Source organism: Tamandua tetradactyla, chromosome 8, assembly GCF_023851605.1.
Source record: "Tamandua tetradactyla isolate mTamTet1 chromosome 8, mTamTet1.pri, whole genome shotgun sequence".
NCBI lineage: Eukaryota > Metazoa > Chordata > Mammalia > Pilosa > Myrmecophagidae > Tamandua > Tamandua tetradactyla.
The window spans coordinates 92,807,497-92,826,728 of NC_135334.1; the positions used below are offsets into that span (position 1 = coordinate 92,807,497).

At 39.1% G+C, this 19,232-nt stretch overlaps 1 protein-coding gene across 2 annotated transcripts in view; it reads left to right on the forward strand.

The window, feature by feature from the left end:
• Nucleotides 1-9,830: 9,830 nt before the first annotated feature.
• The window catches only part of NUCB2 (nucleobindin 2), a 53,361-nt gene continuing 43,959 nt past the window's right edge, over nt 9,831-19,232 (forward strand). For both annotated transcript variants that reach the window (XM_077114134.1, XM_077114135.1), the window contains exons 1-2: nt 9,831-9,955; nt 16,104-16,256. The gene's annotated coding sequence lies outside the window, so the exon portion shown is untranslated. The remainder of the gene's footprint in view (nt 9,956-16,103; nt 16,257-19,232) is intronic.

Consider the following 19,232-nt stretch of genomic DNA (forward strand, 5'->3'; position numbering starts at 1 on the left):
CGTTCCTACTTTTCTGTGATATCAAACTTAAAGGAATAAATAACTGTTCCATCCCCTTATGACACCACTGACTTCCCAAATATGGACCCACTACCCCCTCTCCTATGAGGTACTATTTTAGACCACCCAGTGATGATTTCAGAGTTTGCGTATCACTTTAAGATGTTAGGTTTTACCCCTCTCCTTGTGATATCATGAATATACCAACAATTTTCCTTTTGACTCTTGAAGGTTGCCTAGCCACACCTTTTCTGACATCATGCATTACCTTATCACCTTGGAACAACAACTCATTTTTCTATACCTTTGCAACCCTTTGAACATCTCCTTGTATCATCCCTCTGTGACATCATGTGTTAACCTCATCCCAGGACTGCAACGTGGAATGTGGAGTGGGAAGATACAATTGGTGTGGCATCACAAAAGGATGAGATTGTTGTTCAAGATGTCCTGAGAAAATGTCTACATTAATGGAGCTTTACTAAAGGACCATAAAAATTAGAGAAGAATGTTTTAATACTAGGATCTGGATATCCTTAGAGTGAATAAAATGTAAATTCAGTTTTCCAAGCTATTTCAGGTCAACTTTTATCATAGCAAAGAATTATAAGAGCTATCTAAAGAGATTCTGGTCATTGGATATTTTGTTTATTTCTTGACAGTAGGGAGAGGTTATCTTTTTTTTTTTTTTTTTAACTTCCTGGAATGAAAATCCAGAGATTAGGAAACAAGATTTATATAGCTGGTGATTTATATTGCACAATTTCTCTAAGGTCTTTTGCTGGAAGGAAACAAAAATTATGAAGGTAGTGCACAATATTTATTTGATCATGTTCCTTATTGCAGCATGACTGGACTTTACTCTCACTAAATTCTTGTAATCCATGAAAAATAAACTTCATGTTTCTTCCTATGACTTTGTTTTAATTTATTGTTCTTTTCGCTTTGCTTTTTTCATTTTTAAAGATTGCTAAGTGAAAGTAGGAGTATTGTTCATGGCACATTATAAACCATTTGGATAAGGTTGGTCTAATTTTCAAAATAAAGGGATCTTGAAATTATGGCCATTGAAACATGGATCTAGATATTATGATTTATTGTTATTAATATTTATCTCTTATGTGTTAGTCATTATAATATCAGCCAGCAGAGAATAATTTCCATTCTTTTTCTAAAGGAAAAAGAGATAAAAGCAAAAAATTAACCCCTTTGCCAAAACAAAACGAGGAAAAAATAACAATATGAGGACCTAAGAAAATTAGATGTTTTTTTTTCTTTCTTTTACTCATTCAACAAACATGTATAGTTTGCCTACTATATGCATCAGATATTGTACTAGGCTCTGGGTAAACAGAAACAAACCAGACATAGTGCCTCTCCACATCGATCTTAGGGCATAGTGAGAGAAACAGACAATGAAATATTAATGAAACAATTATACACACACACACTATTGGAGAGAGTAATGAGAAAGAGAAAAGGGAAATTAGAGTGAGTGGTCAGAGTGGGATTTCTGAAAGAGTGGTATTTGAGTTGAATCTTAATGAATGAGGAGGATCCAACCATGCAAAATGTAGAGGGAATAGTGGTTTATTTAACTGGGCACAGCTTGGGCAAAGGTTTAAGGTGGGAATGGTTTTGAAGAACAGAAAAACTGACATGGCTAGAATAGAGTGATTGAAAAGGCAGGTAGTGAGAGATGAGGTTGAACAGGAAGATAGGAGACATCAGGCAAAGCCTTAACAGACACAGTAAGGAGTGTGGGTTGGAAATCATTGTTTTCCAGTAGAACAGTGCTATGTTTTAAAAGATCAGCTGACTGCTGTGTGGAGAAAAGATCACAGGAGGCCAAAGTAGGATTAGGACACAAATTTAGAAGATATTTGCAGTTTCCAGTGAGAAATGATGATGACTTGGGAAGGGTTGGTAGCAGAAGAGAGAAGTAGATGGATTTGATATGTATTTTGGAGGTAGAATCAACAGAGCTTGCTGCTAGATTATAGGTGTGTCGTTTGAAGGGAAATGAGAAATTGGAGATGACTCCTAGGATTTGGTTTGAGCAACAAAGTGAATGTCATTTACTGCAATGAGAAGGATAGAAAGAGTGCCAAATGGATTCTCTGGGAAGCAGATGCTGTGATCTCTGCTTAGACATGCAAAAGTTTATCATGGAATAACACCTGTAACAGGAAGAGGGGCAGGAACAAGATTAGGAAGGGAAATTCTCAGACAGTGATGTGAATCTGGCAAAGACTCTTCTGGTGCAACTGGGAGCTCTGGAGCAAAGATTGCCAATTAGAGGAATTCCACGTAGGAACAGGCCCTTGGCTCATTCATTGGTTGAGGATCTCCCTGAGAGAAGTATGCCTTGTTACACCACTGAGGGTAACCCTGGCTCTAAAATTGAGGTGGAACCTGTAGCAGGTAAAAGCTGAAGGTTGTCAGCTAATCACATTGTTCACAGATGGGCAGCCAGTCCTTTCTAGGAGGGTAATCTCAGCAGAACTCACCTTTATGTCTCCTATAGGGAAAACAGGTAGGAAAAGATTAAGAACTTAATTTTGGAGAAAGGTGGGACTAAGGTAGTTAATTAGACTATACACTCATCAAATATTTATTGAGCTTTCACATAGGCCTCCAAATGGAAATGCTAAGCATACAGGTGGAGGCAGACTAGAGTTAAAAGGAGATGTTCCAGTCAGAGATATTTGAGAATTAGGATATATATTATATTTAAGGTCATGGATGAACTGGGATCACCCAGTTAAAGATGGTTCACAACCTGGAGAAGTACTACTTCCAGGACTGTTTGCAAGCAGTTTAGGTTGCCACATTGACTGGGGGAGCAGACAAGAGGCACAGTACTGGCATTTAGTGATCAGAGTATAGGAATGGCAAATATCCTGCATGGAAAATCCTGCTCAATGAAGTACCCCATACAAAATATCAACAGTGCTCCTGTGGGAAAATTTGCTATAGAATGAGAAGAGGTTCCAGGACCAACCTCTAGGACATTCTAACTTTTCAATCTGGGGTAACAGAGAAGAAGTTAGCAAAGGAGATTGAAGTGAAGTATTTAGAAAAGTAGGAAGAAAGCTAGAAGTGAGTAATGTCAGATGACGAGAGGAAAGTGTTTCAAGTAGAGAGAAGTCAGCAGCAAAGAATGTTACTGAACTGTTGAGTAAGAGGAAAAAACCTGTCCACTCACAAGTGACATTAATAAGAACAATCTCAGTGGAGTGGTAGAAATGGAAGCCAGACTTGCATAAAATGAAAATAAAAGGGAGGTGAGCAAGAAGAGAGGAACATTTTCAAGGAATATGAACGAACAAAAAACGAAACCAGTTGAAGGGTTATTTGGGCATACCAAATACTAAAGGGATTTTATTACCAACATCTTATTATTATTAAACTTTTTTTTTTTTTTTTTTAAAGGAAAGACAGAGAGAAGGAAGGAAGGAAGGAAGAAAGGGAAACATTTTTTTAAACATTTTCTTGTTTTATTGTATTCTGTTTCTCCGTTTTTGTTACATGGGCTGGGGCCGGGAATCGAACCGAGGTCCTCCGGCATAGCAGGCAAGCACTTTGCCCGCTGAGCCACCGCGGCCCGCCCTTATTAAACTTTTAAAAACAGAAAAGTTGAAAGAATTTTGTGGTAAATACCACTAAATTATAATTGACACTTTTTTTTTTTAACATGGGCAGGCACCGGGAATCGAACCCGGGTCCTTGGGCATGGCAGGCAAGCACTCTTACTTGCTGAGCCACCATGGCCCACCCTATAATTGACATTTTAGTATACTTACTTTCTCACATCTTTTTTATCTATCCATAAGAAAGGGATATTTTAAAAGATAGAAGACATGTCAAAGTATTTTTGTATGCCTAGAGTGTGATTCTATAGCAAGATTAATGCTATGGGAAAAAAGGAGTAAAGTCCTTGAGAAAGTGAGGGCAATGGGATTCAGAATACAGGTAAAGGGACTACTTTTTTTTGTTACGGAAGGTACAGAACTATGCGGGTTAATGGATTTGCGATTGGGAAGACATGCAGACACTACTGCGATGCTAACAGCTAGACCTTCTTCTTCCTTGCTAATAGAACTCAAAATTTGGTTTGGTCTAATGCAATCATGACTACTGGATTCCCCTTTACTAGATACTAACTTTCCCATCATACTGTGCAACTAAGAAGCTATTTCTGGGTTGTTTACTGGGGGCTTTTGTGAAAGTTTTTCCTTTGCGGATAAAAGGAGAGGGAATTTCTCAAATAAAAGACCCTTTTGTTGCCCTTCTCCCCCACCCCTGTGTTTCCTGGTTTTAAAAGTGATCCTGATGTCAGGAAGTGTGATAACCATCCTTCAATCTGAGGTAATGAGCTTGAAGATGAAAAACCAGAGCTGAAAAATGGAAAGAGGCTGGATGACACTGTTTAGCCACTGAAACAATGCAGACAACTGTCTATCTCCAGACATACTTTTTAAAATATTTTTATTGCTAAAACAACATACAAACAAAAACATTCTTATCAAACATTCCATACATGGTGTACAATCAATGGCTTACAACATCATCACATAGTTGTATATTCATCACCATGCTCATTTTTTAGAACACTTGCATCACCCCAGAAAAAGAAATAAAAAAGGAAAAAGAAAAAAACTCATACATCCCATACTCCTTACCCCTTCCTCTCACTGACTACTAGTATTTCCATCTACCCAAGGGAGCATCAGACACAAGGCTTTCACAATCACACAATCACACTGTAAAATCTATATCATGATACAATCATCTTCAAGAAACAAGGCTACTGGAACACAGCTCTACAGTTTCAGGTTCTTCCCTTTAGCCACTCAAATACACTATAAACTGAAAAGGAATATCTATATAAGTATAAGAATAACCTCCAGGATAACCTTTTGACTCTGAAATCTCTCAGCCACTGACACTTTTTTTTTTTTTCTCATTTCTCTCTTCCCCTTTTTGGTCAAGAAGGCTTTCTCAATCCCTTGATGCCAGGCCCCAGCTCATTCCAGGATTTCTGTCCCACGTTGCCAGGGAGATTTACACCCTGGGAGTCATACCCCACGTAGGAGGGGAGGGCAGTGGGTTCATTTGCCTTGTTGGCTTAGAGAGAGAGAGGCCACATCTGAGCAACAAAAGAGGTTCTCTAGGGGTGACTCTTAGGCCTAATTTTACGTAAGCTTAGTCTATCCTTTGCAGAAATAAGTTTCATGGGAGGGACTCCAAGATCTAGGGTTCAGCCTATTGATTTGGTTGTCTCCATTTTCCAAATGGGGAGGCTGAATCTTTCTCCCTTTCTCCCAATTTCCCTAAGGGGACTTTGTAAATACTTCTTTACTCACTGTCCAAATCGCTCTAGGATTTATCAGGGCATCACACTAACCTGGACAAATCAACAAAATCTCATGCCCTATTCAAGATTCCCTGTTCTTATGGTGTTCAACTAAACTAACCATACAAGTTAAATTAGGAAATGCACTACCCAAAATATAAATTTTGAAAATAAACATCTCTCCCTTTGGTCTCACACAGAAATTGAAGTTTTAAGATATGGACGATATCATCCTTTACCCTGTCTTCTGATATACCTTATTCCTATCCAGATCAGCTTCATTCATATCTCTACTCGATCAACTTATTTTTATAATAGAAAAATAAACTTCTAATTCATTGAAGCATCTGTAGCCAGATTTTATGTCACTTTAACTGAAAATATTCCTGATACAGAATATGGGGGAAAGTGTGATAGCTATTGCTTTAGTCTGCTCAATACCTCTTTTTAAACTTGATTCTGGTTACAAACCCAATTCCCCTAGCTGCAGAGGTGAATATTTGTCCTACACAGGACTTAGATTCTTCATACTAACAAACTGAACAGTAATTAGGAATGCCCCAAGACAGAGGAGGTTATCTAATGACAATGGCTCAAGATCTTTCTCTGGGATTCCTATCCTATCCAAGGCCTGTCCATGAATTATTCCATTATCCTCTCAATAAATCCCCTTTTCTTTAAATTAGTTGGGGTTGGTTTCTGACGCCAGTGGTTCTCAACAGGGGGAGATTTTTCCCCCAATGGACTTTTGGCAATTTGGAATGGAATGAATGTTTGGAGACAATTTTGGTTGTTACAACTAGGGATAGATATTATTAGCATCTGGTGGGTAGAGGGCAGGGATACTGCTACTATCCTATAATATACAGGACAATGTCCCATAGCAAAGATTTATCTGTTTCAAAATTTCAATAGTGTTACTGTTGAGAAACTTTGCTTTTAAAACCAGAGTTCCTTAATAGGTACAAGGAGATTCTCAACAAAACTGATTCAGAGTCATGTCCTGAAAAAGAGTGGGGAGGATGGATGGGAGGTTTGAGGAGCAACGATTAGGTGTGGAATGGTCACTGAGGATGTGGAGATGGGACATTCTAGAGTTTAAGAGGTAGCGTTAGGGCCTGTGTGAAGTTGGTGACCATGAATTTAGAGACACCAGTTAACTGGATGTATGACTTTCTCCTGCAATATGTAGCTGCACTGGTACAGACTGGGTTTGTCCAGAGCTTGTTTTTTTTTTTTTGACAGGGGAGGGCAACAAGGGAAGAAAAGGTTAGGGGGTTGATATCTGTTTGGGTACTAAAAAGATAGTTCTGTGTGATCAGGGGCTAGCATTTCTTTTCTGTAAAAGGCCAGGTAGTAAATATTTTTGGTTCGAGGACAATACAGTCTACCACAACTACTCAACTGTGCCATTATTTCACAATAGAAGCCATAAATAATACATAAAGGAGTGTGGCTGTGTTCTAATAAAACTATTTACAAAAATAAGTGGGCTGATTCTGTTTGTGGACCATAGTTTGCTGACCTCTGATTCAGACCTCAGTAAAACTTGTAAACCTCAGTAAGTCTTGGCTCCCACGCAGAGTTAGACATTGACTTTCCTTGTTTCCGACTACTTACTGTCTCTTGGAAGTAAATGCTCCTATCTCCACCTCTCCTCTTCTAAACATAACAGAGAACTTGCTGTTGTAACTAATTGGCCAGCTGACATTCTATAAGATCCTAGAAGGGGAAGTGAAAGCGGTATGAAAAAGCCAGAATTTCTTTGGCACATTTTTTTTTTCTTCTGGAGTATCCAGAGATATAATACAGGGCAGGCTTCATATCATATGATTCTTTGGAGCTCTTTCCCTTTATTTTTCTCCTGGCTTCCAGTAAACTTGTCTTGAGGTTCTCATTTGAGCCATGAGAAATCAAGGAAATACTTTGTTTTTGCTTAGACTGGGGTAAGCAATAGTCCCTTAATGGCAGAGGCAGCAATAATCAGGGAGGAATTACAAATTATCAGAGTGTGGGGATGAGGAAGGAAGGGAAATAAAATCTGTTGAGCATCTCCTCCGTAACACTTTACATACTTCATTTGAATTCTTATAATAAATTCAGTGTTATGATCCCCATGTTACAGATAGAGAAACTGAGACCAATATTTTATCAAGTATTAATATGGCACTTACTATATGGCAGGTAGTACTCTAAAATGCTTTACAAACGTAAACTCATTTAATCCGCACAACTGTATGAGGTGGGAAATTTTGCACCCATTTTATAGATGGCGAAAACTGCTATGGAGAGATTAACATACTTGTCAGAAAACATTCAGCTAATATGGGTAGAGCTGGGTTTTCAATTCAGGCAGCCTGGCTTCACTCTTCATGTTCTTAACAACTACAGTATGTTACCTCTCAGGAGAGATTCAGTCATTCAATATTTATTGACACCTACTCAGTGTCAGAAAGTACATGAAGCCCAGAGTTAGGTAACTTATTCAAGACCAGTAATGTAATGAGCAGTAGAGCCAGGGCTGGGGCCCAATTCTAACTCCAAAGCCTATGTTCCTCTCTTTGGACAACATAGTGGCTATGCTCTTCCATCCTCCTCCCCATCAGGGTGAAACAAAATCAAGTTTCAGGTTTTACTTTAAGTAATGTGACATTTCGTTTTTAAGTGCCTCAGATCATAGGGTGTTTCCAGGACTTACTATCAACATCCCTATATTTCTCTACTACAAAACAGTTCTTACATTAATAAAAGAGCTGAAGTTCCCCACTTTATATGCGCATGACATTCTGAAATATTTTCCTGAATTCCTTCTTTCAGTCCTGCATCTTGCTTATTATTTGTCCTGATTTCTCTGTCTTCTCTTTTACTTTTGTCCCAGAATATTACTGTGAATAACGCCATCGGTCATCATTCTAGTGTTCATTACTTTTTTTGCTTTCATTATATTGCTGGACTCATCCAATCTTCTCATTTCCCAGGTCTTCTTCATCTCCATTGGATTACTGTAAGTTATCCAGATCAATTATTACCAAATCTGTCAGGGTCTACCCTTATAGGGTCTATCCCAATTTTCACTGCCTGATTCAGGCACTGTGTGTTAGGTCCTGTGCTAGATACTAGATAGTAAAAATGTACAAGATGTAAGGACAAGATGCCTTCTACGTGCTTACAGTCTACTTACATTTGCCTCTATTAACTCTTCAGTGGCATCAGAGCCATTATCTTGGACTTTCATGATGATAATGTAGAGGCGGAGATCTTGATTTAAATAACATGGATGAGTAACCCCCTGCCTGAGCCTTAAAGAGGAGCTTAACTGTGAGGTATTGGTCTAAGTATACAAATGAGAGGTGTTTTAAGAAGAAAGACTGCTGACCTTGGAATCAAGAGATCTGAGTTACAGTCCTAGCTCAGCCACTTACCTAAAAATGGCTAACATCCATTGAGTACTTAGTATGTACCAGTTTCTTTTCTATTAATTTATTATGCTTTAAGGAGGAGAGCAGTATTATTACATGCATTACTGAAGCATAGAAAGTTTAAGTGGAGTTGGTTAGCGGTAGATAGCATCTACCACAACAGAGGCTGACTAGCTCCACGTGGATGCACTTGGCTACCACACTATATTAATACCTGATAATAGTTACCACCATGACTAATGTGGCACATTGTGTATTGTTTTTTCAGAATGTTAGCTTATCTAATCTTCACTAACAATCCTGAGGTATGTATAATACCTGTTTTTATAGATAAGGAAAACAAAAACAAAACAAAACAACTCAGAGAGCTTCTACTAATTAGCTGACAGAGGCTTCCAAACCAGCTTTGAGGCTCCCAAAGCTTCTTTAACACTTGAGCCGCGTGTATCTTTGAGCCTCAGCTTCCTCACGTTTATAAAAACGCTTGGAATAGATGTCTGAGTTCTACGAGGGGTAGGTGAAGAGAAAAGCGATGTCTGCTGATGGACGTGAGCAAAAGTGGGCTAAATGCAATCTAGGTACAGTGACCGATGGTCCAGCATAATGGGGGTGGGGTGAGGTTACAAATATGGGTAAGATTCCCGCCCACGGAGCAGTTCTGGGGTGTCACACCCGAGCGAGGCCTGTGGGCTAGAAGGGCCTCACCACCCGTCTCCGATTCGTCTGCTGAAGGCGGTGCGGGCCTGCGGCCAAGAGGGAAGCGATCCCTGGGTTTCTGTCCCTGACTGGGGATAATACCTCACCCTCCCAAGTCCTGCTCCACAGGGTCCTCTGGGAAAGCGTGAGAAGGAAGAGGTGCGGCTTCCCCGCCCGTGTCGCAGAACGCCACGTCCCTCTTGGCTCAGCCTCCCCAGGGCTCGCGTTCCGCGGTGCCCGCCTCCTAACTCGTCGGAGCGGTCTCGGCCCCATGTCGACCAATCGGTGTCCTCCGCGATCCCGAGGCGGGCCAATCAGCGGCGGCCGAGGGACCGGGACTATTGCCATGGCAGCAAGAGGGCGGGCGCGCGCGGTTGGCTGAGAGACCCAGGGCTGGAGAGACAGGGCTGTGCGCTGTGGGTGCACAGCAGGCGCAGCGTCGCGTGCCTACTCGGAGCAGGCTAAGGCCGGTGGCCTCCAGGTGGGTGCGGGTCAGCATGGCGGGAGGCCTGAGGCGGGTCCTGAGAATAGGCTCCTGTTTCTCCTGCTTTGCCCGGGCAGTGTGAGGCTGGCTGGGGTCGCAGAGTGGGCGGGCACGGGTGGGGAGGGGGCTTCTAGCTGGAGCGTGGGGCGCGGGGTCCCCTGCGCCGTTGCTGCCCTCTTACAGGATACCAAGCTTTTTTCGAGGTGGATGAGAGAGGCGGGCTCTTGTTGAGGAGCAGGCGGGGATGGGGGCCGGTCCGGATCCGGGTGGGAGTCCCGGCCTTGGCCCCCGGGGCAGGGTGTGCGGCGAGGGAGGTAATGGGGACGGTGCACTCACCAATTCCGGGCTGATGCTGTCCACCTTGGCGCGGTGGGGCAACGCCAGGCCAGTGAATCCTGCTCTTCGACCTATTCTGTGAAGCCCGCAACCCCTGACATCTAGGAGAGGAGAAAGTTCCTACTTTTGTTTTCTCTCAAATGACAAAACCTAAGTGCGAGGCGAGCCCTTTCGGTTTTGGGGGCGCGGGGTGGGGGGAAGGGGTGATGAGAAAGATGGTACTTCCTTGTTGCACCTGTTAAGCGGTCACACACTGAGCACATGTGGTTATCGCAGTCGGTGCTGGTAACAGTCTTGTTATTTTACAATGTGGAGAGAGAGAAAGAGAAGGAGTCACTAGATTCCTAAATTGGATAATGTGCATTTTACACAAATAAAAGCTATCATATAAGCCCTTTATTAAGACTGTTAAGTCCATTGAAGAATGTGAACATAAAATGATATATTACCTTTGTAAAAAAAGGGGGGGGGCTATTAAAATGTAATTTTTCTAATGGCTAATTTTGTTTGAAAAAGGAAATTGTTGATTTTCCCTATAGGAAAGTTTAAAGACTTGATTAGATAGTTGCTTTTTGGAATTGGTTAACAGCAGTATGACTAGTAATATAAGATTTGGATCAGATAATCTACAGTTTACAACCTATTTTAAATATGTTTCTTAAGGCATTTCTTGGTGGAGTCTGTTAAATAACTGGATTCAGGAATTATCCAGAATCTAGCATCTTGTCCCTCATAGAAACTGTCTCAGAATTCATCTTTATTTAAACTAAGTGTGAGTTATTGCTTTATGAAACTTGAAGTATTCAGCTAATGATCATTGATTAATAGGGTCGAAATTAAGATAAAACCATGAAAATTTAAAATTAGAAATGAAATCTCAAGTAATATTTGCGGTTCTTACTCTTGGTACTAAGGTGATCATGGAAACTTCTATTTCTCATCTCTATGGTCTGGAACAACTTTTTAGTATGAATCAAAAATTAATTTCTGTTGCTTTGTGGATATTTCTGCTGTTTTCCTCCATCTATCCTAATTTTATCCGCTTTTGAAGGCTTGAGCCCATGTCGTGCTTATCATCTCTGCTCATTTCACACATTTTGTATATACCCTTTCAGGATGCCTTTCATCAGGTTAATTTGTGCTCCATAAATACCATGGAAATTAAATCCACAACTAAACCAATTAGGCTACCTTACAGAACCTAGTTACTAATGATGGGCCCCTACTAATATAGGGAATCAGCAACAAGATCACTAGCAGTGTCTTTTTGTTTTGTGCTTCTGTGTATCTCTGTAGACATACCAAACTTATTTTGCTTTACTTAAGCTAATATTTAAATTGGTTTTCACTTTCTAAGGACCCTTTAGATTCTGGAGTGTGCACAGGTTATGTATTGGGTAACCAGAGGAATCGAGTCTAGGATCTTTAAATGTATTGAAAATACTTTTTAGAGTAGATGCTCTTTAAGTATTTACTTAATAATTGAGTTGACTGTTATTTGGAGTGACAGATGGGAAACTTTTTGTAAACAGTTGAAGGTCTACGAAGAGAAAATTTGCTAATTGTGGACTGAAATAGGTGTTAGGATACAAAGGCTTCCAACTGGCTGGATGGAGCCCTCCCACATTATTGAGGGTAATCTTTACTTAAACTTAGCTTGATTGTACATGCTAATCCCCTCTACAGCATACTTCCACATCCACAGCTAGACCAGTGTTTGACACCATAACCTAGACAAACTGACATATAAAATTAACCTTCACACATGTTAATGACTTTCAAACTAAAAAAAATTTTTTTAGGCCATGATATGGTAGAAAGTATACCTGTTGGAGTTTAACGACCAGATTCCAATCTCTGCTCTGCCAGTCGATCTTGGCCAAGTTGATTAACTTCCCTGTGCTATTTTGTAATCTTTTATAAAAATAGAAAGTCAAGCCAGATCTGTAAGATCATTTCTGGTCCCAGAATTCTCTGATTCTAAAATTCTAAAGTAATTTGAGGGAAATTGAGACAGCAGTTGCATGCTTTTATTTTTGGCACAGCTTTTTCACATATTTTAGCTGTTTGAAGTATAGTGCGTGTAAATAATGAAGACATTGTAATTTTAATAGATTATGTTTATTGAGTGATACAGAGAAACAACAGTATCTGTTGCAAAGATACTGCCACCTGTTGTTAGGATCTGAACAAAAGGAAATATAATGATTTCCTTAACACCTGTCCTTTTCTACAGATATGAGAATCATAGTCAATCCTGGTGGTCTTGATAACAGGGAAGGATTAGAGTCCAGCTCACCTCCAAATACATCTGAGTACTTTATGTTGACACTCATCGAATTTTTGACTCATTTTCAAAGGGAAAATAGGAGTTGAGCACCAAGTTATCTGTTGTCCTTGTCATTACTACCTTGGAGAAACCCAGAAGCCATTTTTTTAAAACTTTTTTTGTTGTATAGTATAACATATATACAAAACAAAGAAGTAAAAAAGCAATAGTTTTCAAAGCACTCTTCAAAATGTGGTTACAGGATAGATCCCAGAGTTTGTCATGGGCTACCATTCAATCCTCTCAGATTTTTCCTTCTAGCTGCTCAAGAGTATAGGAGGCTAGAGGGCTTAAATATATTTTTATCATCACAATCAATTTTTTTCCTTTTTTTGTGAACAATAACATATATACAGAAAAGCTATGAATTTCAAAGCATAGCACCACAGTTAGTTGTAGAACGTATTTCAGACTTTGACATGGGTTACAATTTCACAATTTTAGGTTTTTACTTCTAGCTGCTCTAAAATACTGAGACTAAAAGAGATAACAGTTTCATGATTCAGCATTCATATTCATTTGTTAAATCCTATCTTCTATGTATAATTACACCTTTGATCTTTCCATAACTCTCTGTGGGGTTGTTTGGGCTATGACAATAGTAAATTTTTGCTATTGGAAGGGTTTGTCACTAATATGGGGTAGAAAGATGGAACTATCTGATGTTCTGGAGAGGCTGGGCTAGGTTTCAGGACTTATCTGGACCAGAATCCCATCTGGAGGTTGTAGGTTTCTGCCAAGTTACTCTAGTGCCTGGAACCCTTGTGGAATCTCATATATTACCCTAGGTGTTCTTGAGGATTGGCTGGAATGGTCCTGGTTGAGGGTTGGCAACGTCTACCTGAAGCTTGTGTGAGAGCAACCCCCAGAGTAGCCTCTAAACTCTATTTGAGCTCTCTCTGCCACTGATAGTTTATTAATTATACTTCTTTTCTTCCTTTTGATCAGGATGCAATTGTTGATCCCATGGTGCCAGGTTTGGATTCATCCCTGGGAGTCTTCTCCCATGTTGTCAGGGAGACTTTCACCCCTGGATGTTATGTCCCACGTAGAGGGGAGGGCAATGATTTCACTTGCGGAGTTGGGCATAGAGTGACTTTGAGGCCACATCTGAGCAACAACAGAGGTCATCCAGAAGTTTAGATTACCTATAGGCATACCACCTACCTAAGCTTCACAAGAGTAAGCCTCATGATCGAGGGCATGGCCTACTGATTTGGATATCCCTAAAGTTTGACACAATATCAGGGGATTCCCTGATGGTAAGGTTTAACAATACCATCGTCTTTCTTCCCTCCCTCAGGGAACTTTGCCAATACTTTTTGATTATCTAGTTAATATACTCTAGGATCTTTCCAGGCATTATAATAATCTATAAAGAATTAAAGGACCTCTTTCTTATTCTGTGCTTCCTGTGTTTCAATTGTTCAAATGAGCTATAAAGACAGGTTGAATTAGATTATGCACGACAGAAAATTTCAGTTCCAGATCAAATAAACCTTTCTTCCATAGGTCTCGAAAAGTATGTATGATTCTAAAATATAGACACTGTCTTCCTTACCCCTATATTCTAAATTACTTTAACCTCAATCTGTTCGGCAGGTTAGATATATAAAACAGCCTTGCAAAATCCTGAAATAATAATCACCACTCCAAACTTAATAGGCTCTAAAAGCTTACAATCTAGGCCCCTGTTTTCTTATATGCATTTTCTAAAGGTGACCATACCATTGTTGGTCTTTTTTGTTTCTGGCTTATTTTGTCTCACCAACTGTCCCACATGTTCATTCACATCGTTGCATGCCTCATGACATTGTTCCCTTCTTATAGCAGCACAACCTTTGTTCATAAGTATACACCATTGTTTGCCAATCTACTTCACTGTCAGTGCATCCTTCAGCCACCTACATTCATCGGGCATCATGCAGAGGGCCCAAAGTCCACAGTCCATCAGTATTCTCAATTTTAGATAATTTCATTGTTCCCAAGAGACAGAAAACCAAAAAACACACCCTCACCAAATAAGAAATCTAAACCTCCTCTTAACTCTTGTCCCTCATCCCATTATTTACCTCTGCTGTTGCTATGGTAGTGCTGATAGTTTACTTTTGAACATAGCTCATAGCATGCAATAGCAGTTTTCCCCCTGTACCCTGGTCTTAAACACTCTTTATACAAGAACCAGAAGCCATTTTATTTCTATACTCTGTCCCTTTTTGCTGTTGAGATTATGACATTGACAGTAAGAAACAGCTAACCCATGTCTCCTGGCTCAGGGCAGTACCTCAGAGGAAGAAACCTGGGGTCTGTTGCAACAGATTTGGGCTAATGGCTAGGAGGGAAAATTGTTTTCTTCTTTTATTGGATGTATTTCTTCCTTTGAACTTCAGCCATATCAGAGCTTTGAATATGGTAATACTCAGAGGAGAGTTCTAATGGCAGTCATTCAACTGATATTTAAAGGTTATCTGTCAAACTTGCTTCTTGCTTTTAGGTATTTGCAGAATAGATTTTCATTGCAGGAGTAGAAGGGAAAGGACATTCATATTTATTGAGCATCTACTGTTGCCAGGCACTGTGCTAGCCACTTTGCATTCATTCTTATTTTCATCTCATCTATAAACCCATGAAATAGTATTAGCTCAATTTTATAGGTAGGAAAATCAAAACTCAGAGAGACAAGTAACTTGCCAGTAAATGGAGGCAGTTATTCCATCCACTGTTTGTTTGTTTTTTTACCCTGCCTTCTTAATAACAGTCCTTTACCATGCTGTGTTCTTGTCACAGACATTCCAAACCTGCAGCAGGCATATTATCACTCTTCTGCATAGGCGATTTTATCTCAAATGAACATGTAGAGAAGGAACTACGTATCTTTAAATTTAAATGCATTTAATTGCTTATTTTCTTTCCAGACTACGTAGAAATAATTATGTTCACCAGTGAGTTTGCATGTGAGCTAAATGCCTTGTATTTTATTAATAGGTAGTGGGATTTCAAGAAATAATTTGAGATATTTCTCTTATTATTGATCTCTGACTGCGACTGGGGCCAGGGATTTTAAAAAGTGGTAGTAAGAGTAAAGAAGGATTCCAGTTAAGGATTTTAAGAAAATTCAAGTTAAAGATTTAACAGGACCCTGTATCTTACGGTCTCATTGTTGAGAAAGTAGGCTTTTAAACTGAACCCTTTTATGTTTATTTAAAGAAGGAGAGATATGGTAAAACTTGGGTAAAATAAATCAATACCTCTCTTTAGTCCTGATACTAAATATACTTAATATATTCTAATACTTAATATATTCCTCCCACTGGAATATGATATTATTTAAGTCTCCTTCCACATCATAAACATTTGGCACTTTTCTTTGCATAGTATCTGATGAATGCACACACCATCATGTGCCTTTACCACTGCAATAAGGCTAAATCTATATATATATATTTAATGTGTTTTTAAATTTCATTTTTGTACTTTTAGAACCTCGTAAGAGTCAGTTTTTGATAAGAAGACGTTGGGCTAGGAGCCAAGACCTACCTCTTCACTAATTTGACTTTGTGCCAGTCATCTCACCTCACTGGATCAGTAGCCTCATCTGTAAAGAGGAGATAAAAATTCTTTGCCTGTGTGAAGGTAAGTAATCAGTTAAGAATTACATTTAGTTTCCAAAAACAGAAATAAAAAAGCAAAAACTAAAACAGAGACTTAATAATAGTGACTGAAACATGCAATGTTTTATTTTTTCCTATAAAATAACTCTGGGAATAGGCAGTCAAGGGTAGGTATAGTGGCTTTAGAAAGTCATCAGGGATCTAAGCATCTTTCATTTCATTGATATGCCATCCCTAAGGTGTGGCTTTCATCCTCATAGACCAAGACAGCTCTCACCATCTTAGAGCGCTAAAGCTCTAACCATCACAGCCAAGTTCCAGGGAGCAAGGAAATTCAAAGAAGGATGCATCCTCTCCCTTTAAGGAGACTTCCTGGACCATAGCTCTGTAGAACGGCTATACCTCCACTACAAGGCTAGCTGGGAAATGTAGCTGGATGCATGACTTCCCGGAATAAAACTGGGCTTTTGGAGAAAGGGGAGATTTGGATACTGGCAGGCAGATAGAAGTGTCTGCCATGGTACTGGTCTTTTCTAGCTTATCCTTGAGATTTGTAAATTATGGTAGTCACTCGTAGAAGCTTCAGTGATTTGCCATGGCTACAGCTTTAAGTCTGTCCATTGTCTATAGAGAAAATAACCATCATCTAATAAATTGTGTTCCTGTTTTTACTTTCATTGCATAGTTCATTTTCTGTCTTAACTGAATTATTCTGGTTATTTTTATGAATCACCCATAAATGCTCAGTAGAGGTTTGTTGTACAATTTATCGATGCTTTTTAAAAACTAACATTCATTGAAGCACTTGTTGGATGCAAGGTCCTAAAAAGACAGAGATAAGTTACTCTAAGGACATAGCTTCATAATCATCTGTTAGTAAATTTATGTTGAAAACTATAATCTATCTCATAACATATATGAATTCAGTATGGTTACATGAGACTCCTTTTTGTCTTCCTTGCTAATTAAAGATTGTTTTTGTAAACCACTTAACTGTTACATGTCTTGAAATTTCCTCTTACTGTTAGCCCTTGCTTACACATACCTATATTTTATTTCCTTCCAGATTTTTGTTTGTAAACATTATGTAAATATACCTGTATTTGTCATGTGAAATGGTTTAGCTGCCACTATTTCTATAGAGAAAGTTAATTGAAATAAACAGTTTTGAGAAAAGGAAACTGAAATTCAGGGGATGAAAATTTGAGTGAATGAAGAATTTAAGACTGAATCAATCTTTTAGGGATTTTAGAATGGCAATAAGATACAAATTAAGATTTTATTTCTACAAAGTACATTTGTAATTTTGCAAGCTTTTGCATTTCTCTTTGTAATGCTTAGACACAACTCTTCAACTACTAGTGCTTCAATTTCCTTTTTGAATCAAGAGCCATTGATTCAAAATAAACCAAATAATTAGGAGTCTTATAAGTATAAAAACAACTTTGTTTTTAAGGGACATTAAAAATTATGTCACCTAACAAAATATCTGTTGGCTAAATACCATTTTAATGTGTATTTTTTTAGTTACCAGAAATATTTTACATTATTTTGTAAGCATTATTTTTACATTGCAATTGCTTATTTAATTGGCAGCCTTCCACATTAGATTGAAACCGTATGAGGGTAGGGACGAGGTCTACATCACCTTTGTATTCTAGCAGAATAAATGGTATATACTAGGTACTTAATAAATATTGAAATAATAAATACAGGCAACATATTGAAGACAACATGATTCAAATAACTTTAAATTTAAAAGGGAGAGAAGTAAAATAAGAAGCTTGAGGGAAAGAGAAAAGATATGAGAGGAATACATACTCTTACAAGGCAAGAGAGAGACAAAGTCTCACATTGCTGTATTCCTTTTATTCCTTCCTCTCCCATGACCATTCTTTCTAACTGCTTCTAGAATCTCTCCCCATAATCAAAATAGGAAACTGTCTGATGTGTGTGTGTGTGTGTGTGTGTGTGTGCGTGTTTGTGTAGCAGGTGAACTTAAACTGAATAATTATTGTTATGCATCAAATAGCTAAGAAATCTGCCTTAGTGTATGAATAAGAATTTTGATTTAGTAGCGACAGGGAAAGGGAGACAAGATTCCCTTGAAGACTTGGAAATTTAGTGACATTATTTTTTATCTCCTGAATACTAGGAGAAGCTAAAAATATCTGCTTACTTTGTAATTTTTTTTAAAAGACATTTATTCAGCGTCGTGATCAGACTGTTACATTTAGTGATCAACAGCTCCAGTGCAAAAAAAAAAAAAGCTACATTAAAACCTTTTGTTGGAATGCTTTATACTTTCCACAGGACAGAAACTAAACTAACCTGTTACACAATTAGTCACAAATACAGTCCTCATGTTCACCCCCCCCCCCCCACATGAGTATTGTCTAAAACATGTCTTCTTTGGAGCAGCGAGGCCCTGCCACCACTGTGCTTGGCAAAGTTCACAAATCTGTTTTAACCTGTAGCTTCCCGGTCACTTCTCTGGCTCTCCTCTCCTGCTAACCTTTGTTTCTTGGAAGTAATTAAAACCTTCTGCCACTGCTGTACTATGGCTACTGCTGGAAACACCATAGCCACCTTGAATGGTTTGGCAAAGTATTGGCCTCCACCACCACGAGGGCCAGAAATTCTGCCTCTAAAATTTCTTCTCTTCATGGGTCCAAAATTTGAAGATTGATTGTTGTAATTGCCAAAATCATTGTAGTTTCTGCTACCTCCAAAATTGCTTCCATTGTTACCAAATCCGTTATAGCTATCCCCACTGCCACCATATCCATTACCCCACCTCGGCTTTCACCAAAGCCACCATGACCACTGAAATTTCCTCCATGACCCATTTGTCATTCCCACCAAAACCGCCTCTACAACCGAAGTTTCCAGAACCATTTCGACCTCATTGACTGGATGAAGCACTGGCCATCTCTTTGCTTAGACAGGGCTTGGCTTCCTTCACAGTTGTGGTCATTGACAGTATGGTATTTCGGAA